This window comes from Falco punctatus (assembly GCF_963210335.1).
Source record: "Falco punctatus genome assembly, chromosome: 4".
Lineage (NCBI taxonomy): Eukaryota > Metazoa > Chordata > Aves > Falconiformes > Falconidae > Falco > Falco punctatus.
The window spans coordinates 43854468-43880378 of record NC_137583.1 but is presented as its reverse complement, the minus strand read 5'-3'; the positions used below and the strand labels follow the sequence as shown (position 1 = coordinate 43880378).

Sequence of the window (25911 nt, the reverse complement as noted above, 5' to 3'; positions counted from 1 at the left end):
CTGTTTGTAGAATTTAAAGGCACTGGTGGAATTTACAGAGTCCATATGCCACATTCCTAAATTGTTGATTAAGACTGAGTTCTGGTTACTTACATGAAAATTCTAAAGGTTGTCAAACTGTAAGTTAAAAAACCAGAAAAATGTAGCATTGTTTTCAAAATAATCTCTGTATTCCAGGTATTTATAAAACTGAATGTTCAGCACATTTCCTGTTATGAAGAATTCCTTTGTAATTTTGAGTTACGGATAGTGGCATTATTCATAAAGAAGCAGGAGTCAAGTGACTTAAAAGAACTATTCCAATATGTAACTTTCAGGTTATTACACCAATGGATTTCATATTCTAATTTCAAACTATTTTGAAATAGATTATGTTCTTAAAGGAACATTGGGCCGAAATCCAGCTGCAGCTTACATCAGTAGGGAATTGACAATATTTGAAAATACATGAGACATGAAAAATCAGAAGTAAAAAATATATCATTTCAAAATATGATTTGTGCTGACAGTATGCAGAACATTGAAAACACATATGGCTATATTACAATAATGCATGTTGAACCTCACAACTTCGGATATTGAAACTTGAGTATTGGATCTGAATGCTAAAAAAATGAATGAGGTGTTACATTTATGTATTTGTGGGTACATAAATATTATATTATGCCTTCATTTTACTTTCTTTTTTGAAAGAAAACCAATTTTCTTTAGTTGAGGAACTTCACCATTGATAAACTGAATTTCTATATGAAGTTATATGAAAGAGTTATAAACTTGGCTATTATAGCATTTTTATAGAGCTCTTTTTTGTCAATCTTTCAGAGTTTGTCTTTCAGTCGGTCTTTTACTGTGAGAAATGTTGCATGCAGACAATCCGCACCACAGAAAAAATGTAAATTATGTTTACTTTAAATAATGAAAGTTTTAAAATTAAATTAATTAAATAAGAATAATTAATTAAATAAAACCAACTAAATTGTTTTCCTGATTCACGTGATAGAATTTTGTGAATAGTTTTATAACTCTGTTCTTAACAACTAATATTTAAAATAGTTTAATCTTATCTGGTATTATTCCTAATTTGTAAATTTATGTTCATTGATTCCCATATCCATGGGTGGTATTCACTACACAGAGTCAAAATCTTGCCATAAGTATAGAGTATGGCTCGCTCTCCAAAATCTAAATCCTAAAGTTGTGTAACATTGTAGAATTACATTTATGGTATATAAATGTATTATACCCTGTGCAAACTGTGCTTCTGTAGGTAGATCTGTAATCTGCAGTGAATGTAATTAAATTAATGGGACTCCATACAGGAATCAGACTGCCTGGATACAATGCTGTGTAAACTGAGGATTTTTTAATTCTTTCTATTCAACAAAAATTAAATATGAATATATTTTGCTAATGTTTTATAATATTTGGGGAATTAAAATATTTAAATTTTGTCATAGTTCTTGTTTTGCTTATTGCTTTTCTTATGGGTAAAATATTCTAGTCTGTTATTCAAACCTATGTTGAAAACTGAGATAATTTATGTCTATGCAAATGTCAGGATTATGCTTATAAAGTTTAGATACTCACACTGGGTGTAACTTTGATATGAGAATCATACATTTTTCCAATACAAACTTTATAGATTTTTGAAAGACTATATAATCTTCACAGATGTTATAGGACACATTTTTGTCTGGGACAGATGTCCATTTTTATATTGATTACAGGAATAAAGCATCTTTAGCTAATAATAGCAAAGATATAATTCATAATACTAAGAAAACAGCATTTTTCCTAAAAGAAGCCCTCCATTTTGCTCACATTTAGCGCAATGGCAGTCTTTCTAGAATGAAGAAATCAGAGATGGACCAAACTATAAATACATTACAAATATAAGAATATTTGCATCAATTATATGTATACATTTGAAACAAAAAATGCTTGTTGTTTCGTTACAATTGCTGCTTTAATATATATATTTATACATTCTCTTTGTTCACCAAGTGAAATTCCCTTCAACAGTATTCCTAATTGGTAGCTAAAATACTAATTTCCTCCAGAAAACAGTAAGAGAGCGTTAGGGACTGGCAGAGATGCATTTGCTTTATGTCTTTCCCACCCCAATTTAACTGTGTTAGCATGTCATAGGCTTTTCAAAAAATAAAAGTAAGAATAGAATTTTTCAAGGGGTGGGGGACTAGATAGATGCTATATAGCATACAGGGGAAAAAAAAGTACTAATTGGAACACACACACTGGTCCCCACTTGCAAATATTGCATGGTTTGTACCACTTCAGCAGTCCTTTTTCTTCCTTACTTAAATGAATCCCATGACTGGTTCTGCAAGTCAGAGCCAACAAACCCTGGTAGGGCTGGGCAAGGGAGTAACCCATCACCTGCTTGCACTTCATTAAGCTCTTCCTGTTCTCAAATATATTTGAGTGTCATCTCCCATTTCCATATGTTAGAAAACTACATCTATGCCACGCTCAACAGCAAGTTACATCAAGAACAAGGGAAAAGTAATCAGAAGTGAAATTTCAAATACAGGAGTCTTTTTAGAATAACACTTGAAATGCATTTTCCTATATAGTATCACAACAACAAATAAAACATGGACTGAAAGCTAACAACTTAAGTACTATTCTAGATTGGAAGCTGTAAATGTTAATTCAGAATGAGAATCACAGAAGTCAGAATTACAAGTCCAGTTGGAGAATACTTTTAAAACATGTGCATTAAAAACCAAGATCTAAAAACCTACCAATTTTCATTTTATACATGAAATAATCACTGCATAGAAAGAAGGACAAGTTTAAAATCAGGAACTATCACTTTAAACTTATTATGTAAATTGTTGATAGTTTCTTAATAGCATTTACCCAAAAATATGTTACAGCTTTGGGTCCTCATTTTTACCGCAATAGAAGGCTGTCATGCCCTGGCAGCTGAAAGAGATTGTAGAATACTAAGTCCTTCATGTTTATAATAAAAAATATTTTTTTGCCTTTTGTCAAATGTAGTAAATAACATTTAGCAAAATTGTTAACAAAAATTTGGTTATGTCCCAGATAAAAATGGAGCTAGGCAGACTAGTCATGATTTCTGTGTAGTTTGGGATCTAATAGTCTGGTTTGCTTTTAAAAGTCTTCCCTTTGAAAGTACAATAACAATGCAGTATATATATAAAAGTGTTCATTATAAACATAAAAGAGAAAGCAATCTGTTGCTACCCTAAATCTCACTTTTTAGTTTTTGGGATTATAATGAGAAGAAACGAGGACAGACTTAGATTAGATATTAGGTAGAAAGGAGTGTCCAGGACATGTCTCTAAAGGTCTACTTCTACTTCTTGCCAAGGGCTAGTGCACTACTGAAATTTAAGAAGAAAATCGATTATTTTAAATTGACTGCAGTTTATGAAACTTAAGTATTATTGTATAGAAATTATATTGTCTAAAGTATTATTATATAGAAATTTACTTTCTTAATGCAATTTTTCTACTTTTTCTCCAAACATCACAAAAGCAAATTAAAATTTAAATGCTTTACTAAAGATATTGTACTCGGTTATCTGAGCAAAGATCCTGACAGCACTGATGGAATCTGCTTTACATACTGCTATGGTTTATACATTTTCATTGTATAATTTGTTTTATTTCAACTGCAAGTCAACAGGATCGTAAAGGAAGGTATGAATAAACGTAAATTTGAGATGTTGCAAGTGAGCACAGGAATGGTAAATTTTTCAGAGGTGGTAAATTTTTCCCTACAAATCAGCTCCTTGCAAGAAGTTTTAAATGTATGATTTCCTCCACAGACCTCAAACCAAACCACTGCTGTTACTAAAATGCATAGCATGCCTGCAAATGTCCCGTACAGCATCATTCCCTTATAACTGATTTGTACAATACAAAAGCCAGTACAAAAGATTGCACAGAAAGGAGTTTGCTGTTACCCTACCTATGCAGTTCCCACAAAACCTGCCACTGAAACTTCTCTCAAAGTATGCCAGAGATTTCTAAGGAATTTGACTGCATGGTTTTTAAAGAAACCAACAGGATCATCAGTTTTATACAGTGATTACATTTTTGCCTACTGATACTCATCCATTCTTGAAAGGAAAAGAATGCAATATAAAGAGGCAGGATTTACACCAAACCAGTAGCATTTTACTTTTCTCATACTTGTGAATGCAGATTCCAATTAAAAAGCGATGATGCTTAGAGCTTTTGTATCTTATTTTCTTTTTCACTTCCAATTTGTGAAATAGAGTAAGATAGAGGACTAAAATAAGGATAAAGAGAGAAGGATAGAGGTGGCAAGGCTTCTAAATGTATATCTAAATATAACCAAGATTGTTTATGTCAATGATCCCTGCAAAAGGATAAGCTCGGATTTATGTGACTTTCTCAGTCAGGGAGTTGGTTCGCAAAGCTCCTTTACACACTGAATCCTTTATTGTTCATATTTCAAAAGCCTTTTTTTCAAGATTCTAAACAAATAAATCAAAAGTTATTATCCCAGTTGCAGAAATAGACAAATTGAAGTATTGAAGCTGACTGACTCTGTCAAGTCAATGTTTAGTATTAGAAATACGATTAGATTTCATGTCATCACTCCAAATCTTGCATCCAGTCTTCTAGCACTGAATACTAAAAATAATGTAACACACGTTCATGTATTTGGTTTTAAGTGATTAATACCCAAAGAGCAATTGCCAGAATATCAGGCAAAATGACTAAAAATTTCTTATGGATAACTCAGACACTGAAAATAAAAGACTTAAAATTTCATGTTACAATTTTCCTCTTTACTGTTTTTCAGGCAGCTCTGATTCATCACTATGGAATACTTCATATATTGTAGTTTAACTGTATATTTCTATCATGATACCAACAATTTGCCAAAACAGCAATTTCCCTGAATATTGCTGGCCCCTAAATCAAATGTATACTGTTTGCTTACATCCCTGCTTTCTATCTCAATTATTATTTTTCTGAAGATAAGAAAATCCCACTTTTACCACTGGAGAGCCAGGCTGCTTAGGTCACAAGATTCTCTTGGCTTAATCCTTGAGTATGAATCACGAACTTTCCCTAATAAGTACTGGCATTCTTCAGATGATCAAGCTAGCTTACTAAGGCTTCCAGAGCTTTCCACATTAATTATCACCATGTTTGAAGTATCAAAAGCAGTAGCTGATTAAGAATTATTAAAACTATAAGTTTTTTACTCTTACTTTTCCTTTCTGTCCTCTATTTCTCACTCCTACATGGGCTGATATTGTAAACGGCAATAACACAACTCAATTAAAAGAAAATAAAACATGAAAAAGATTATGAAAAAGATAAATCAGACTGAAAAATACCTATGTGAAAAACTGGGAAGAAATTCAGTTGCTTTCTGCACTACATGGTGCATAGACTACAAGTAGTCTATAAATGCCCACGACTTCAGTTCAGAAAAATCTTTTTTTCTCACTTCTAATATCAGAGAAGTGTGAGATAACCAGACTAATAGTAAGCCTCTACTCTGCAAATGACTTCTCTGCAAAAAATCATACACTCTGAGTAGTAAATACCATAGTAAATACCATGTGATTAAATAAGTCTTCTGCTAAGAACTAAATAAAAAGATGACCCTAAAAAGAAAAAAAAAAGAAAAGAAATTAATTCTTAAAATTTGAAATTGGAAACAGAATATTCACTCCAGATTCAGAGTACAAAAAATTGCTGAGATAAGACTGGACTCTGCTAGGTACTCTAAATCTAGAAACACGAAGATCCTGGGCACTTCAAGAAAGATCTTATATTCGTGCACCAAGTTTTAGTATCTAAAGCTATTAAACGTAGAACAAACGCAGACCTATTCAGTTTAGCTACCAAAAATAGTTTTAATATCTTTTACTAGGATTAGCACATCTTCATAAAGACCATGTAAATTCCTTAAACAGTATTTTAAGTGTGGCACAGTATGACAGGATAGAAGTATATTTAATATTTGAAAATATAAGGTTTGTACTTACTTGGCAGTTAAAAAATGTGTATATATGGGTCCATTATATATGTATGAATAACAAGACACACCCAAGTCATAGCCAAAATCACTTGGGAACTTTTACGAAGACAGCAAATATTTTTACAATAGCAGTGATTAAGCCTGAAAATAAAAGCAGAAAGCCCTAAAAGGAAATCAGAAGTGAGTTAAAATCAGTAGTGGTTGCTCTCATATTTATCATCAGAAGTCAGTCAAAATCACCAGGCATTACTCTCATATTCATCATTATATGAACTGTAGTACAAGAATGCAGTCAAGAGGAAAAGAAATAAGATGAAAAGAGCAAATCCAAAACACATCTTTAATATAATTTCCAAAGGTGACAAATTCAAGAAGAATACTACTAGAAGCAGTATTAAATAGAGAATGCTTCTTTGAGCACTCAAAAGAGTGAAGTAACATTCTAGTTTATATTTCTCAGAAATATAAAACCCCTTTGAAATCAAATTTAGATGCTGTATTTAGATATTTACAAATTTAGAAAACATACAAAAATATCTTAAAGTTTGGTACAACCCTTTTTTGAGGCATGATTTAGTGACGAACTTGAGCAAGTGAGTAGCTGAATCTGAGTGTTGCTTCCAAGGACTTGCATAATTTAGCACCCAAGTTCAGTAAATGACTTTAAGTAAAACCAGACTGATTCAGCAAACTATTTGAAGACACAGGGTACTGAGCATCTAATATTTGCTATGTACTTTATCAGAATCTTTCTCCAGAATGAATTTGTGTCTGCAGAAGGAGTAAAACTTTATCTGGTTCTATTAACTGTTTTTCTGAGTACAGAATAAGGAAGTTGTGCAGAGGATCTAGCACAGAGAGGTAGAGATCTATGTTATCCCTGTCTTAAAAAAAAAGGTTTCATACAGAAGTAAGCTTACGTGAACACTATTTATTAGAGATAAGCTCAAGCTGCTTAAGTGAGAGCTAGACATACATAAGCCACACTTCTGGAAAACAACTTTAATGTATTATTTGCAGACTTGGTGAAAAACACTGCAAAGTCTTATAAACACTTCATAACATTATGCAAAATCGAAACAAAAATTTTAGGCTACTGTTGTGATGAGTATTTAGAGGAGAAGTTTGAAGTCTTCCAGAAGCTGCACTATTCAATTGCTAACTCTTTTTGTCCTGTTCCTCATTACCTTTGAAAATATTTTAATTTGTTTTGGTTTTATGGAAGTGTACAGATGTGCAAAAAGCCTGTTTAGCAATTCATATTAAAAAAAAAAAAAAACAAAACTGAACTCTATAAAGCTCTGCATTCACAAAACCCAGCATAACATCTTAACCTAATAAAGCACTGCCCTACTTTCTGATTTGCAGACCTCAAAATAGGAATTTAAATATTTTACTTCAGCACTGGGACAAAATTACATCCTGAGATAAAAAACTTTGAAAAAGTTATCTTATCTGGGTATGCCTTCCAATCCTACAATAGAAACTGTAGAATAATAAACTGTTACCACATGTGATAATGTATGTGATGCGAATTAGTAATGGGAGCCATATTCAATTACTGTTGCACAATGGCATAAATAAGTGGAAAAGACAACAGAAAATAAACCATTTACAATGGTTTTTTTCTTTTGGATGAAATGAGCTTGCATAGAACACAGTTATAAAAATGAACTAAAACTATAAGGCCAGAGTGCTGGCATGGCATGTTCTTAAGAATCTGTCTGTTTATGGCTTCCATATGCTGTGCAAACTTAACAATAACAATGTATCTGAGCAAAAAAGACAACTTTTTATTTATGAACTATTTTCAGATAGCATTAAAAGCAAAGAATCAAAAATAATGGTAAAAATATAGCAGAAGTGAGACAATTTTGAATGCTAGACAGGTATACAAATTATTTCCTAAAAGTTATATCAATTACTATTAAGCATGTCATTCTTTATGACTCGTCTTTGCTCAAATAGCTCCGTCATGAATCCAGTGCAGATTGTCAATTAATTCTTCATATTTTCTATGTACGACTATATTATAGTATAGAAAATTAGCACTGTGAATTGTAAAATTTGGAAAATTATGGGGTTTTTTTGAAAATTGTAAAAATATGGAAATTTGTAAAAAAAAAATGGAAAATTGTAAAAATATGGAAAATACACTTTGTCAAGTGTAGTTATATATGCAGGGCTCACAACATCTTTCTCTTCAGTCAGAAGTTACTTCTGTTGTTTGTTTTGTTTAATCTCTCAAAAGGACAAGGGAAGGATAACAGTACCTTTTCTCTGAAAAATACTGCTCTTAATATATCACATCTACTTCCAAGTATTAAATCCAACTTAGTATATGCTGTGATCAATAGAAATTAACTTGATGGGACAGGCAGTAAGTCAGTAAGGCAACAGCGATTAAACACTAACATGTCACAATTACTGTTGGCGGGTGTTCTCTGTCTTTTTACCCTAAGGGTTTTGTCTTGCCTGATGTACATTTTTACATTGTATATTTAACTGAAGGGTGGTTTTTTTTCTCATGCACGTAATACATTTTAATATGTAAGTTCACCAATAGCAATTAGGTAAGTTTAACATTCAACACTATCCCTTTAAACTGTTTCCTTCTCAGCTGTTCATGATCATCATTTAGCTATCTTATCATTGGATAATACATATGTATATGCACAATTCTTACCACATCCCACCACTGTTTACAAATTCAAAAAGCAACTGAGTTAATTCTTTCTTTGTAACAAAGAATGCATCATGTTATTTTTATGTACCACTAGGAAAAAAACTGATAAAGAGGAAATGAAGCAGGGGAACAGAAAAACAAAATAAGAAATGAAATCCAGGTTTCTAATGCAGCAGTGTAATGCCAAGAAACTACTCCAGAGAAACCGATTAACTGCCAGCTTTTCTACCTGTTGCCAAGAAAACATTGCTGTGTTCACTGATCCTGTAATTAAATTGAGTATGTTCTGAAACAACTTCTGAATTGTGCCATCTTCTGTAAAGGGGAGGGAGCTTCATTCGTACAATACACCAATAGAAAGATGGTTCTTCTCTAAAAAGTAGGTAGAAGGGCAAGCTTGGTTTAATCATGTACATGCATTCTTTAAAGAAAAAAAATAACATTTGGGAAGAAAAATCTTGTTGGCTACAGACCTTTAGTGGGAAGCACAGGACTATAATTTGCATCATTCAAAATACTAATGTGCGGGGCAAAAAGACTTAATTGCTATTCTTTAATGTCCTGTAGTACCAGGAGTCTTTCCTCTTTATCAAAATCTAAAAAGTGAGTTCTTAATTCTAGTGTTTTGTATTATTTGCTTGCTAGGACCTTTAGTATATAAGTTATTACAATTACCCATGCAAGCCAAGACATTTGTATACAATGAAACAGATCACACCAGTATACTTCTCCCATATTTTATCTTGTTCAACCCCATCTCATTTAACCAACATTTTGTAAAGGCTGACTATATTCTTTTCACCTCCACTACAGTCTTCTGGTATCTTCCTGTAAAGGTTTATTTTACTTTGGACTTCTTTTCTCCGTTCCTCATGCTTTTACATTTGATGGGTCAATGAAATGTTTGCTTTACTTGGTTGAATCATTCTTTGCTATGTGGCTGGCTGTGCTATACAGGACAGTGGCCTTCTTGGACATTAGTCTTTACAGTCCTTATTTTATCAAGAAATTCTGGTTCACTTAATAAAAGGCATGAGAAAGCCCTTGCTTCCAAGACAGTTCCCAGTATTCAGCAAAGGAAATTTGGAATCCCAATGGAGGACACCTGAGTTTCCCCTTAACTCTACAGCTCCCTTACTCTTGCTGGATGTATCCTAAGTACATTCCTACTAAACAATTCAAACTAAAAACATCACTGTGAAGTCTTACTACTTCTATGAACTCCACTCTGCCCATCCTTAGATTTAGAGTTCACCAGATACATACAGACCAACCTCCTTTACAAGGTGATTCACATCACTGGATATTTTGCCATGCTTGACTTGAACTATGATGTTTAAACCATCTTGCCACAGACTTTAAGCCACTTCAGTGACCTTTCTTTTTAAAGACATAATGTTTATGGAACTAAGAACTACTGTAAGTAACAGCAGGTTTAGTGCAATTTTTGCAGTATGGGGAGGAATTTAATTTGTTTCTGTGTCTAAATCATAAAATATGAAACATTTTTTGGTTTAGTTACTAGTTTCTTCAATCTTTATCTTATTACCTATAATTAAGAAACCAAACATTTTATTTGGTATAAAGTCCAGAAAATAGCAGTAAAAGTGCCTGCTTGCAGATTAAACTCATTCTCTAATTGTTTTACTGTAATATAATAAAATTATCTCCTGTACACCACCACTTAGACTATTTCTAAGAGAAGACAGGAAAAAATAAAGATTCCAAAGTATAATATTGATGACTATCAAGCTCCGCTATTTCCAATTTTACTCCTCAGAAAAATGGAAATTGTTTAACTATTAAAAAAATATAATTTGGTTCAAAGTGTAGTACAAAATTAATTATAAGACAAGGATACACAATGTAAGAAAGAGAGGTCTAGAAAATAAACATAACATCACAGGCAAGAATAGTATTAATTGTTGTTGATTATCTCAACGATGACTGAAGACTGACCATTAGCAAGTAAGTCCTAAGAAAATCAGTTGAGAAGAGCGTGTGCATGCTCGATGGCCAAACTGGAACAAAAAAAAACAAAAAAAAAAAAAAAAGAAAGAAAGAAAGAAAAAAAAAAAGAAAAAAGGAAAAAAATTACAGCTAGTCCCCGAAGATGTCAAGTCAGTGTCTCTCAAATGTGCTAGCTGGTATAAATATTGAGCTAGTCTATTTGTTGCTTATGAACAATGCTCCCTTCAGCTTGATGAAGCAAAACTTACTCTGTTAAGCACCACGCTTCCAATCATACCTGTAACTGATCGTATGGACTAAGGGTCTGTCTCTCTGCTGGAGACCTAACCAGAGTTTTTCATTCTTCTGCTGGCCAGAGGTTTATCTGATGGCACAGCCAGAGCTGAGGATATTCAGCTCATGATGCATTTTAGTTATGATGCTTTCACTCCTCTTCAGTGCTATACTTCTGGGACAGAGAGGGACTTCAGGGGAAATAGAGTTGTTCCATTGTCTGGAGCTAAGCTGAGAAAACTTTTGTGCCACAGGTGTTCTACACCTGCCAAAAGCATCTATAACTGAGATAGCATCAGCTCCAGCCACTGAGTGGCTCCAAGCCAGAAAGTCCAGAGGCAACTCAGACTTTAGAAAGGCTGCACTCTGAAAAGTTACTTTGAAAGTAACTTTTGATGACACAAGACCTTAAGATGACTACACTCAAAATTTACATAGCAGTACCTAAAGTTATGTAGGATGATATATGGTCTGTGAATCACTGAATTAAGCTGTGTTAACAGCATACTTCCTCAGCAGCATTACAGAAGTATTTTTCAATTTTTCATAAAGATTTTTTATTCTTCTCACATAGAAGAAGTATTTGGAGGTGAGGACTCCAGAAGACTTAATCAGTGTTGTTCTTAATATCTTTTCCTTTGATCCTCTTCCCCGTGTATAGCATTAGCAGCTGTGAGAATGTGCAGGTTTAGGGTTGACAAATTGACTCTGGAGTGAACAGCTGAGCATACCTGGCACCCACACTCCACTTCATTTGGAGTTGCTTTGTTTTTCTTCTGTTTTGGCTTGTTTAGTTGACAAGTAATGCAGAGTCATTCACCAGAGAGAGAACTCTGCTTACTACTCTACCTCCCAAGCAAACTCAGAAGCTTAGCCAGGTCACACACACTTTCCTGGCTTCAATTTGTCCTACTCTCTATTGCTGATGGTATCAGCAATATCCACTGATATCAGTGGATGTGAATATGCCCAGGTGTCACATTAATGATCATTGCTTCTATTCCTGACACCAATTAATTCTTGTACTTATAAGCCAAGTTTTGCTTTTCTGGCAGTTTGCTTAGAAAAGAATGAACAGTTAGCTCTTGGTTCTGGTTCATTCTTCATCACCTGCCTTTTCTGAAGCTGTCTGCAGTGACTCCAAATGCAACTCTTTAGATTTTCACTGCTGAGCGGATCCACTTGCTATGGACCAAGTAGAAAAAAAATTATGTCTTATGTCTCATTACCTAATCAAGCACTGTTTTGTAACCCATTCTGACCTTTGTTAGTACAAAATATTAATGGGACAGCTTCCAGGATGAATGCCTCGGTAAGTAAATGCTGTGAAGCTGCCCTTTGTGGACATCCCTGAGATTATGATTCTACATATCTCTTTGGTGGTAGCGTGCCTTAGGTGTTCACTCAGATCTCCACAGTCTTCTCTGCCTTCTGTTTATGGGCTTTATCATTTGTTTGGCTGTGGTTTTTACAGTATTAATTTTGGGGTGGATGAGTTCCCTGATTCAGCTCCATACTAGCCTGCAGATAGTTATGCCAGCACAACACCACAAAAAGGGTGGTCTGAGAGTCAGGATGAACAGGAGGAGTGGAAAACAGGGACTTCCTAAGCGTGTTTGACCAGCACACAGTTGCTGTGTTTGTCATTATGACCTGAATTCAGTGAAGTACTCAAATACTCCATAGGAAGAGATGGAAACCACATTCTATAAAATCATTTAAGTTTTAAAAAACGTGCTTCACAGGAGACTTCATTTGCAGATATAAAGAAACCAAGCCAGAGAACTTTTTAAAAGTTGAGTGGTGTGGAGGTGTCTAATTCAAAAGATATTAGCAGTTCTGAAAGGCTAACAGGAACAGGCAAACAAACAGTTGTAAAGCTACTTTAAAGGCTATGGCAAACCTTCCACTTTTCCTTTTTCATAACAGTGTGATATGGTCTGTTTCCAGTGCCTTGTAACATTCAGATCATTTTCTGTATAACCCTTGCGGTTGTATTATTTATACTTGAATGTTTGTGGTTTTCCTTACTAAACTACAGCTTATATTTTCTGACTATTTATTGAATTTGTGAAGAACAATCTAATTCTAATCCTGCCTTTCAGCATACTCCTCTCAAGCTTGTGAAACTTTAGTAATTATATTCTAACATCCAATTCTAGCATCCAAGACACCAAAAAAGAAAAAAATAGTACAATCTTTTAGACCCCTCTATGTAAAGCCACACCAAGTTGACAATAATTTTTGGAGTACTTTCCAACCACCATTAAATCTACAGCAAGAGTAACATAAAAATCTATGCATAAATTCTGAGTTGCTGCAAGAAAGATCAGAAGATAGGTGCAGGTTCAAAGGAAACCATATTCTGTAAATATTACGTTTTCAGTAGCCCTTGCAGTTGTCAGCAGGAGAGCTAATAAAACTAGCTAGCAGGCAGAACTCAGCCTTTTTGAGTTATTATTTGTTACATCCTTCTCATCCTATATTTCTGCCTCTCTTCTTGTACCTGCCCTGACAACAGGAAACACACAGATTGGTGGGGAACTTTCAACAGAGACAACATGTTGCCAATAAGAAGCATCTTGTCTGAGATCTTGCACCAGGTTCTTATTTACATAATTTGGAGGGGGAAATTCAATCTGGCATACAGCCCTCAATGTTGCCAATGTATGACCTAGATTGTATTTCCTTAGAGAGTTTATGAGAATGCCATCTGAAACATTTTCAAAAACCTTATTAAAATTAAAATATACAACTCCTACTGCCTCTCCCTCATTCACAAGAGCTGCTACCCTGTCATAGATGGAAATCAGATTTGCTTAACATTGCTTGTTCACAAATCCATCCTGTTACTCACATTGTACTTATCTTCTGGATGACTGCAAATTATTTTTATTAGTTTATTCTACAATCTTTTATTTTTATACTTGGTGAAAAAGCAATGAGTTGGATTCCTGAATAAAAGTAATGTTTGTAATTAGAACACATTTAATTTCACCAAGTGCTTTTAAAATGGACTTGTCTCTTCATTTTTCTTCTTGATCTTATATTATCTTTAACATGTAAGTGTACCTTTTACATATCCCACTATATTATATATTCTATAGCAGCTTTGTTTCACGCGTCTCCTTCCTTTTTGACCATCAACAGCATTAAATTTCCTATTATCCTATTACTAACCATTTTTAAATCTTCCTTTTTATTGAGTATGTTATTATTTGCATTATTATTAAAAATGTGCTGTTTTGTATCACTAATCTTCAAAATTGTTAAGGAAAAATACACAATCAATGCATCATGTCTAAAATCCATTGTGATAATACTGTCATGTGGTTTATGAAAACTATTTTTTCTATTCCAATGAATAGAAGCAAAGCCTTTACAGCTACACATGTTTTTTTTTTAAAAAAAAAAAAAAACAAAACAACAAAACAAGTAAAACCTTAAGCTTTTGATGCTAAGGCATGCTTTGATAATGCAAAAATATGCGGACTTCAGACAAGCTTTGCAACAGGTGGAATTGTCTTTGAGACTGAAGGCCACACCAAGCGTTCTTAGAGTGCTAGAGACATTAAATCATCTTTCTGTGAGCCAGGTTGCATACTAGCCATTGTTTTATTAGTCTTACAGGTTAAAATTCATTGCTTCTCACAGAGAGGTTTTTATTTCTTTTTAACTTCAATCTACAAGCTACTGAGATTAAAAGTGGTTTTTTTTTCCTATAAATATTTATTTAATGTATTACCACATACGCTGTTTGGAAGATAACAGTAAGAAATGCTTTTATATACTCAACTTGAAAGTGTTAGTTTATAAGAAAAGATTTGACATGTAGTGTATAGGTTAGTTCAGTTGCTAACTTAACTGCATTGATTGTGAAATGCTGAACTCAAACCAGCTCACACAAGATTTGTTTTAATTTATCTCTGTTGGAAAAAATAAAACATAATTTAATCCAAATTCCAGTGCTTTGCTCTAAGTTTTACTAGTGCATGCCATCTAAAATGTACTAATAATGCCAAAAAAACCCCAAACTGAATGTTCTTCTATTTATCCTCTGTGTATCATTTTCTCATTTTGGCAATCAGGCACTAAAGTGATGGTAATTGAAGTAATCCAAAATGTAAGTTTTTGAATGCTATCCCTTAGTACCGACCTTGACTACCTTTGTAGTGGGTGGTTTCTTTGTGTCTACTTGAAAAAAAAAGCTTTGCTGTAACTTTTTTTTGGGTTTTGTTATGCCCCACCTACAAGTCCCTTATTCTTACTAAAGATTCAGATAGAAAACGGTGTTCTCCCTAGACCTCCCATTAAATATGACAAAAGCATTTCAACTGTTTAGAAATATGAATGTGCTTCAATTATGAAAAAGTTATATTGGCACACATTTTTGGGGCCTGAAATATAAGGCATTAACTGTTATATTTATAAAGACCTCTGGACCGTTAGAATAAACACTTTGTTCAATGGATTTAGATGACAATTTACTAAGTAAATCTGCAGGCTCATTCAATTACATTTTTAGAGTGAATTACACAAACAAGTATGTGGAATTCTTTCTGGACAGTGTAGAAGAAAAGGTCTTGTTTTTTAGTTGCTACCATATATGCATATTTCATGTGGGCTTTCTGAAGAGGGCTTCATAAAACATTAATTGACAGATTTTCTCACGCTTTCTATCAGTGTATGAAAATAAGGCAAAAGAAGCAGGACCATTTCTGTCACGATTCAGGTGGGATTTATTTTCTGTAGATATGCAAAAAAAGTTGTTTGTCTAAATCAGGGGTCCTCAAACTATGGCCCGCGGGCCGGATACGGCCCCCCAGGGTCCTCAGTCCAGCCCCCAGTATTTACAGAACCCCCCTGCCCCGCCGGGGTTTGGGGGTGGAAACCGAGCAGCCGCAGATGGCCTCCTGCCACTTCATCTGTGCACCGGCCCCCTGTTTAAAAAGTTTGAGGACCCCTGGTCTAAATCTATACTCTCTCTGCAACTTGAGAAAAGAGACAGAAGGCAGAAAAACTGCCTTCTGGAAGTGTCTACTTCTTGAGGTGAAAAAAAGTGCCTATTTCCTGGGCACTCGCTCTTGATGAACTCTGGAGTTACTGACTGATACTAAACAGCCAGGTTTTAAAAAGGTAGAGTGAGAACATTGTCACAGAAGAGATTAAAACTTTCTCTGAGTTGAGCAAGGATCAGAAGAACATGCTCTGGTCACACAGCTTACCAGGGAAATGGTCCATCAGGAATGGATGTTTGAATACACAGTTCATAGCTCCAAAATTAATGTGTTGGTTTTTTTTTTTAATTGGCATTTCCCTAAAACCAGTCTGAAGAACTAAAGACAGCTGCATACAATAGGCCAATTTGTATTATGTAGCATAACATGCAGCGTTGAAGATTATCATGGCAACAACGTTGTTACTACAGAAAGTTTTTGTAAGCATAATGGTAGCAAAAAAATTATTTTAGACTAACACTTACTCTTCAAGTTTGCAGCTAAATACAGCTTTCACCTGCACGTGTGTGGTAAATCTCACTACGCCTCCCCCCCAACAATCACATGAAGGATGCATCTTGTTTTACCAAAAATTTGCTGAAAAGGTTGGAGTCACATTTTTCACAAGAAACGTTCCTTAGCTTTAATATTAAAACTTTTTCATTAGGAGTATACATATGAAGTACCCAAGACACATACATACCATTGTATAATTGTGATTCTAAATGCACATGTATATAAATAAATGGAACCAAATTTATTGGCAACAGTAATACCATATTTCCACAGTACTAGACTTGTGCACCCAAGTTTAGAGATCTTACATTACTTCTCATATTAGTACTGTAAAATATTGAAATGGCACTGCTCATTACTGCAGCTGCATTTTTAATCTGGTTTGGTCTGCTGCCTTAAAACTCCATGGTCTCAGAGAGCAATTTTCATAGTCTAAATAAGTTGCTTTAAGAATGGCACTTCCTTTCTAGTATTTTAGAACTTACAGGACTACTCTTGTTTTTAAATCACTGTTACAAGTGTTTCAAATACTCTACATCATTATTTTACCAATAAAGCTAATAAAATTCTATATGCCAGAAAGCCAGCGAATCTGCTTTTAAGCACCAATATACCTCTGAAGCCTTACAAGTTATTCCTGGAAATTACATTTGTGTGTGTGAGAATAATACTGTTTCAAGATGTACCACCTTCTGAAGGTAGCCCCGGACTGATTCAAGACAGTAATTGTGATTACTTGTATGTGTGTGCTAAAAGGTACCCAAGTATCCTAATCTTGTCCAACTGTACCCATTTAAACTAATTTCTTCTTATCTTTCATATAACACAGCTAGTTCCCTATTGACATCACCTTGTTGCTTTTGTAAACTTTTGACACTTTCTTTGCGTTCTATTTTCTTCTTGACAAGAGTAGCTCCTTTTCATTCTGTTTGATAAAAGGAGAATATTATAGCATAATACATGAGTTTAACTACATTCCCAGAAATATCAATTTCAAAGAATTTTATATGTTAATTTGATAATATACTAATTTCTATGCATATTGCACATGTTCAAGAACAAGATTTCTAATAAAGGAAGTGGATTGAACTACATGATGTGAAAATTGCTAACAGCTGGAGGGAAGGTGCAGTAAAGGCAACTGGCCATTGTAAGACAATGTAGAAACAATGAAGATAGAGTTAGCAGGTGTTTGTCCACAGACAGATGCCCTTCAAATCAGGAAGCCATAAAAATAACAGGACAGGTAAAGAAACATAAATGGATTTTTAAGACAAAGTTCCAAGCGTTATTGTTACAGGATAAGCACAAGGTGGAATAACCATCAATAAATCACCTAGACAAAAATAATTAGAAAAATATTAATAAAGCTATGTATATTGCATTCTGACATCTATCTGTTGTAGTAGCGTTCCATAACGAGGGAAAACACATCCCAAAAAAATCAACCAAAAATATTATCGTGTTGAACATCAAGTAGACTTTTTTTTTCAGTATAGTCAAATTTAAGGTGCTGATTCTGGTTCATGGAGCAATCAAGGTGTGGTGGCTGTTGCAGATTATAATTTCCCTACCAATGCCAGCCAAATAGGAAACATGCCTATAGCTCAGCAGATACAGTTTTGATAAAGTAAATGGATATTAGTCAAAAGTAAGCAGATTTCTTTGAGGAATATCATCCACCTCTGTACTCCATAAGAATACTCCATCCTGTACAGGAGTACTGCATTCTTTTTTTATAAACACAGTAAGAGACAGTAGATGCAATTGTGAAGAATGTCTATCCTGGTACCCAGCTTTGCACACAATGTGTAACTGTCCTACGAAGGCTGGGGCTGAAAAGTGATCTTCGAAGAGCCTATACAACCAACATTTTAGGTTTTGTGCTTACAGTGCAGATTCTGGTGGCTGAGAAGAAAATATAGAGAACCAGAACACCGAAAAGCTTGTCCTTCCAGACAACATGAAGGGTAACAGAAATGGGGAACAGCCATGCTGAATGTTAACTGCCTGCAAGTTGAACATAAGGCAGGAGATAAGCATGCCTGCTATAGATGTAATAGTCTTCAGCCTGTGTAACACAGCACACGTACCTGTTACCAAACCTTGAAGACAGAAGCACATTTTACTGGTTTATGCTACCAAGTCAGACAACTAAAACGGGTGAGGCAGGTGCTTGTTCTGTTCTGCTACATGCTAACAGCCCAGGGCAGGTAAATAGGCTTGAAGCAGAAAGTAGGGACGGTAATCTCAAACAGCATAGCATGATTTACCCCATTGTATTTAGCATAACATTTATTTCAAAGTAGCCTGAATATGGCAAGGGACATGAAATCTGACATTACGTAGTACTTCAGTCCTGGAAGTCTTCTGAACCCAAATACTTCATTTCCTCCTGAACTATGTGGGTTAGTTTAGACAACACAATTATGTGCCTAAAAACAGGATAAGCTACAGGGCACAGATCAGCTTGTGTAGCAGCTCACGTTCCTGAAATCTGCTAGTGCCAAGCAAGTGCCTGGGAATCAAACATTCATAAAGGTGTAAAACTCTTTCTGCTGCATTGAAAGATCAAGATAGAAGAAAGTGACAAAAATCATCCTTTTACATGCAAACACTAGTTTGCTGAAAATGTAAGATAACAAGAGTACACAGAGAATCACAATGGCACCACGACTTCTTTGGATTACTGGGAGTAACTTTCAGCTCTGATTTTTTGAGCAGTAAGTCAGTATTTCTCAGTATGCATTCCTGATTAGAGCCATGGGTTTATTTTATTTTTTTAGTTTTTCAACCTTTTCTATCTGGGACAACATATTTATATTTTGTGAGCTTCCAAGGATAAAGATTTTATTTCTTTCTCTCTCCCAGTTCTTGTGTGAGTAGGACTAATTCTTTGGGAATGAATAGAAGCTATTTGGCCTTTAAAACTTGCCTTTTTTTGGTTCCATCTTTCTCACATGATGTCATGCAGTTATTTTTCTGAATGACTTCAATGTGTTTGCCTCAACGAGTCTGCTATTTTATTATTATACTTTTCATCTTTTTAAGAAGAAACTTCCACCCTTTCATTTACCAAAAAAACCCCACCGCACCCAACCCCCTCAAAAACCAAACCAAACCAAAAACCACACACCAAAACCCCAACACTTTTCTCTTTTTCCCTTTTGGTTTTTCATATCTGGGACTTACAAGGATTAAATAAGATAAGCACTAAATGTGCTCTGTAAATATCAATATTATGTCTCCTGCTACAATTTCTGTATTGAGAATCTCTGATACAAAGCTGATTGCAAATAATTAGTTTTTCAGTCTGTTATTGTCACTATTTCTCTAATCCATTATATTATTTCTTTGTTATCATTAAAGTATGGTTATATTTGATACAATTTTATTAGTAGGCATTAAAGTAAGATTCCCTAAAAAAAAAACTTTTTAAAGAAATACTAAATTTCCAAGAAGACGGGTTCAAAAGAAAGTGAGTTCTAAAAGAATTCTAAAGATTTCTCTGAAACAAAGACTTCTGTGGTAACTGGAAATATACAAACACAACAGACAATTCCCTCTCATCTGGCTTCACAAGTGAAGGGGACAAATTCCAGATCGCTAAAATGGAATTTTGGATTGCTAAAATGGAGTTTAGCAATCTGGAGTTTGGAACAGTAATGTGGGACAGCAAGCCTGAATCTGATAAAGAAATAATTCATGACACGGACTACCTTTAAAATGAATTTGTATCATCTGATTGTTGGCTTCTTGGTGCTAAAATAACTGCAAAGTATTTCCTGAGAATTCTGAGGAAAAGCACTATGCTCCTATCATAGCACTTTTTTCTACAAGTGAGAATTTATAATGGTATTTTGTCCCTTGAGAATATAGTGAATTTAAAGGGCTATTGCATACACATTTTGCTACTTTATGGTAGATATGGTCAGAAAAAAAACCCAGCAAGGTGTCACAGAATCTATGCTAGTAAGAGTTCTGAACTACTGAAGAGATGCGTCCTTTCCAAAGCAAGCACTCCATTTATATGGGATGGCAATTTTTCAAGAGGAAAAACCATATATATATATATAGATGACTTAGGACAACTCACATGGCTATAGACTCCAATACTGTGGAAAAGAGCTCAATTAGAAAGAATACCCAAGACAACTCTACAAATCTGTCAATAGCTCTGACGTGCTTTGTAACATTACTTTAAAGATGGCATGTGTTATTTATATAATACTTAAAATCCTTACGGATAATCAGTTGCTATGGCTTATTTTTCCTTTATACACTCAAGCCATTGACGTACCACAACTGTTCAAAGATTGATTTTTAATCTTGAAATTATTTTAATATTTTAAAAATAAATTCAAACCCACACATATTCACCCAATATTTTTTTTTGTTTCTCACTTTCTGAAAACCCACGCAACTAAAATATATCCACTATGAATTCTAATCCATTTTGACACTGAAGATATATCCTTCTATACATTTGATACTGATGGAATTACATACATTTGCAAGGTCTCTTAACTAGCTTTTAAATTTGAATAATTTAAAATAAAAGCATCTGAATTAAATGAATTAAATACTTCATGAAATCCTGACTAAGCTTCAGAAGTTTTAAACAAGACTTTTAATTCTTTTTCCCAAGTCACATGTCCAAAATAATGCCCCTCTGTTGGGACCTCTGATTTCTGAAACTTTGTTTACCTCTGTTATTTGCCATTGCTTTATTTGTAATATCTAATAGTGTGTGCATTTATAATAAAGCAGGTAAAGACAATGAGGAGCACTGGCAACTAAACATGGGAAACAAAATCTTTGCATTTCTTTCATGATCTTCAGTATCTGTCTACGAAAAGCCCAGAAGAAATCCACATTATAAAAGCATAGAGGAAAGGTATCAAAGATTCTGACTAGGTAAAGAAAGGACACAGAAAATCTAGTTGCACAAATATTTGCACTATGGGAATGTGGTAAGTGATTCTATCTCTCTGGTTATCAAGATAAATGATGTTGTAACTGTCATTTCTCTCATTCTCTTAAGTTCTTAATGGCATTCAGCCAGCTGGTTAATATCTAACTTTTTCCATCAGAGCTTCTCAGATTGTGGTCAGCAAGAATCAGAAGCTGCTGTATGAAATAACTGCAATTTTTTGTTTGTGGGGTTTTTTTTTGGTGTTTTGTGGTTTGGTTCGGTTGTTGTGTTTTTTTTTTTAATTAAGGCACTTTCATTCCCACTCATGCAAAAAAGAAAACACCCCATTCTGCAAGGGAAAACATAAGTAATGGAATTCAACATTTACACTCTTTTTATTCATTTGTAAGTAAATGCTTTACAGCAGCAATGCATGGGATTTGTCTATGTATTTCTTTTTCCACTAAACTGAGAAATTCTGCTTTATAGTTTATGCATATTTAAAATACAGCTCTCTTCCCTGTTACCATGAACTACCATTAACGTACAAAAACTGCTTTATTTCCTGATGGATTGTATGTCAAGCTTATTGGAACATGTATGATATATATATCTGTGATGTGGAGTAAGGGGGCCATAGAATAATTGCTCACTAAATGGAATGTTTTTTAAAAAATTAAAAAGCACAGAAACCCCTACTCCCTTTCATTTCCCTATCTTTAGTTATATTTTTCTAATATACTGACCATACAAATCAACTGATAAGTGACAAGCTGTAAATTTCTTTTAAAATAATGTTATGTATTAGAAACTTCATATTTTTACCTTATAAATAATTTTGCTATTTTCAAGAAATATACTGTTATTGAGGAGACATTTTAACCAAAATATTCATGCAAGACAATTAAAATAAACATGGCAAATTGGAGCTGATACCTTTCCTTAGTCTTCTGTAATTTCCAGAATCATTGGCTTTGATAACTATCCATCTTTCTTAAGTCTAACATTCAAAATGTTAAGCATTATCAACTACAGTCTTTCATGGGAATTAAAATTGCTTTATATACCTCAGTGGAACAGTAGCCGTTTTGCAGAATCTCACATTTTTATGTATGGTAAAATGGAAAAAAAATTGAAACAATAATCTTACCTCATATAACTAAAACTCTTATAGCAGAGAAGAAAATGAAACATTGCTATCCTTATTGTACTTCATGATACAAGTAAGCATCAAGAGAATTTGAAGCATGAAAGCCTGTAATAATTTCTGTGATTTTGAATAATACTGTGAGGACTGTGAAATACAAAGACCTATTGATTTAATAGGTTTCAAGCACAGGCAACAAATACAAAAAAGACAATGCTTTCAAAAATAAATGCAGTGAAATATAGCTATTTGAGAATCACAAGGTACAGCAGGACAACGGAATACAGCTCAATGGCTCCCGTGGAAGACCTTCCAGAAGAGCAGGATGTACGATCCTAAGGTAATGGGTAGCTCTGTAACACTTTCAACTTTTCCGCATCTACAAGGAAATGGGGAAGACAGTGTTTCCAAAGCTGCCCCGTGTTGCATTGAATCACTCTCTCCACCACAGTTTTCATCTACCTCTTTCTGGGGTTAGTATTCCTTCTGAGTCCTATTCCTCCCAAGTAAAGAGGGTGCACCAGCCTAAGGTGAGCTTTGGTATAGCATGTTAACTGTAATGGTTTTTACTTGCTGCATATGAACATGATTCAACAATGGAATCTGTATTCTTTAGAGGACTCACAAGTACATACCTCAAATACATGTTACAAATCTGTCCACAGACGTTGTTTGCAGTAAAGATAGCATCTTTTCTCAAGATGTTAGCTTCTGATTGCAATACCACTGCCACAAAATTCAAGTGGTTAACAGCAATGTTTGTCCCAGTTATTTCATTTTGTCACTCATACTTAATAATGGACTCATAAAGAAAATAAAGAAAAGGGTGGACATGCCCAGCAGTCTAAAGTGAAATACAAGAAAACAGGAAATAGAGAAGAAACAAAAAGCAAAGACAGACTGAATATTTCATAAATTTTAAAAATTGGGTGGTGGTGGGAATATCAATAAATCCTCAATCTGTTCAAAAAGAATGGCATACAAAAGACCTTTGCAATCTAAACTGCAAGACCACTTGTTAATTGATAGCAGTTAAATACTACTAATATATTCCCAAAAGTGCAAAGATCTGGAAAAATCAAAGGTATTATCCTAAGGATTGTGGGTGAAACTGTTAAACATGAGAATAGAAGTCAGATTATGCATCTTTAAACTGAATGTTCTGGTTATTCCACAGCTTATTTGTAAGAACAAGCTTAAAAACTACGGCTCACATTTTCAGATATATATTATAAATTGAAAAGATACGCAGCAAGATCTCCACAATTTAATGTTTAAAATGAAAAGTTTAATGAAATTTGCTTTCATTTCCCTATTGACAAAGACAACTTATCTCCAGGGTTCTGGACCATGTGGATTTCATATCAGATAACAAACTGGATTCAAGCTAAATCCAACAAGAGCTAAGTAGGCTTATTTTAAAATAATGTATTTTAGGAGCAAAGTGAAACAGTTTATCTCATTCAGGTAAGAAATACAGAAAGCTAGACAGTAATTAGCACATGCCAAGAAACAAATAAAGAGCAACTAGCTTTGACGAAGCATAACCAACTTCCTGCTTTTCAGAAGAGCCAGCCTGGAATCCCATTCACTGAAATAAACAGCAAAGTTGTACTAGCTTTGGTTAGAGCAGAATATCAAAGCCAGATCCTGTTCAAAGCCAGAAATGTACTAACACAAAGTTGTGTTTTTATTGATGCGAACAGAACGTAAGAGAAAAAGGTCGTATTTAGATTCAGACTTAAGGCAAGGAAAAATTTTAGACAAAAATTTGGCTGGAGCTACTATGAGTACTAGAAAGAAGTAAACTCACATAACTCTCCCAAGACAGAAAGAAGATACAAGAAAAAAGCAAAAGTGTAATCAAGCACTTCACATACATTAATTTTAGATATGTAGAAATTCAATTAAACTCATGCAAAAAACTCATGACATCCTGGATAATGCTAAATATACAAGTTTAAGCAGTAAAGTAAGTAGAAGTAAATGTGCTTGTATTCTTCTCTTTTGAGTTATATTGCTACAAGTAAATTAATTACTTCAACAAGTTCAGTGGCTGTTGTACTGTTGGCTGTTTTGTACACAACAGTTTGGTAAGACACCTGCTGCAGAGACAGGTGGTGAAGTTATGGTTTTGCTTTCAAGTATTTCCACTACCACCCGTCAATATTCTACCTTTTATGTACTGGAACCCAGGGCTCTTTCAGAGACCTGATGGCAGAAAACTAAGTAGAGCAACACACACATTTCAGCAGTGCACAAATGTATGCAAATACGATATATCCAACATGTTTAAAATATATTGCTGTAAAGTTTGCAGAAAAAGGAGATCTTGAGCAGAATTTAAACCCATACTCAGATCCATCATCCTATAACCAATGGCACTTCCACTGTTTTTTTTACAAAAAGATGGATCCAATAGGGATTGGAAGCTGCAAGATGCAAAGGATGCAGCAAACTCACTGGAGTTTAATTGTGTCACTGGAGTAATTTATCAGAAAGTCAGCTATCCAAAACATTTTGAGTTACTAGAAAACTAGTATTTTCCAGAGACTGATGAAAACACGAAAAACGCTTTAGCACAACTGGAGAGAGTTTTTAGTAGACAAGCAAAGTATTGAGGAGCATGCTAGAATCCCAGAGGTACCTCTGCCAGTTTGTCATACTCATTATAAATTAGCAGTAAGAAAAATAATAGTTGCCTTATAGAGAATATTTTTCTATGGCATAAGCTTTGCAAAGATTCAATATGCTCAGGAGATAAATAAAATCAATATAAAACAATTGTTTAAATGTAAATTATTTAATTCTAACTATTATATTTATATGTCAATAAAAATGAAAGCATAAAATAAAAAGGTTTTGGAGTAGTGATTTTCTGGTAGTGATTTTCTGGGGCCTTTCTCTCCTTTACAGCACTTCATATACATACTCATTTCTGAGCAAGCCATAAGTAAAAGCAAGATTGCTTACTCAGTATTTCTAACAGTCTTTTACACTAATTTTATCTAACAGACACCGGAGATATCACAAGGTGAGAGGTGACTTTCACTTGTTGATTCCTCTTTGCAAGTTACTCAAGTAACTTTATAGGTGTTAACCTATAAACATTTACATTTTATAAACACACATTTAGTGTGTTTATGAGATGACTAGAATTTTGCTGCTTGCGATTTAATCCACTGCACAGTTCTGTCTGAATGATGAACTCCTTCTGCTCTCAGTTTAAGCACCCAGACTTCTTACCCATAGTGCAGTGATGAACCCAATACTTAAACAGAGTAATTGTAATAATTAGTCACCAAAAATATTAACTATTAAATATTATTAAGGCCTGAGGAAGGTCAACATTAAACTGATATTCCCAGTGAATTATTTTTTTTT

General features: G+C 34.2%; 1 protein-coding gene across 13 annotated transcripts in view; it reads left to right on the top strand.

Annotated features, from left to right (window-relative positions):
- Positions 1–25911, top strand: part of LOC308063625 (uncharacterized protein) — a 49857-nt gene extending 23946 nt beyond the window's left edge. For 11 of the 13 annotated variants that reach the window (XR_013928001.1, XR_013928002.1, XR_013928003.1 and 8 more), the window contains one exon: positions 1–25911. This exon is cut by the window's left edge. The gene's annotated coding sequence lies outside the window, so the exon portion shown is untranslated. The other 2 variants (XR_013928006.1, XR_013928007.1) reach the window with 2 other exon arrangements.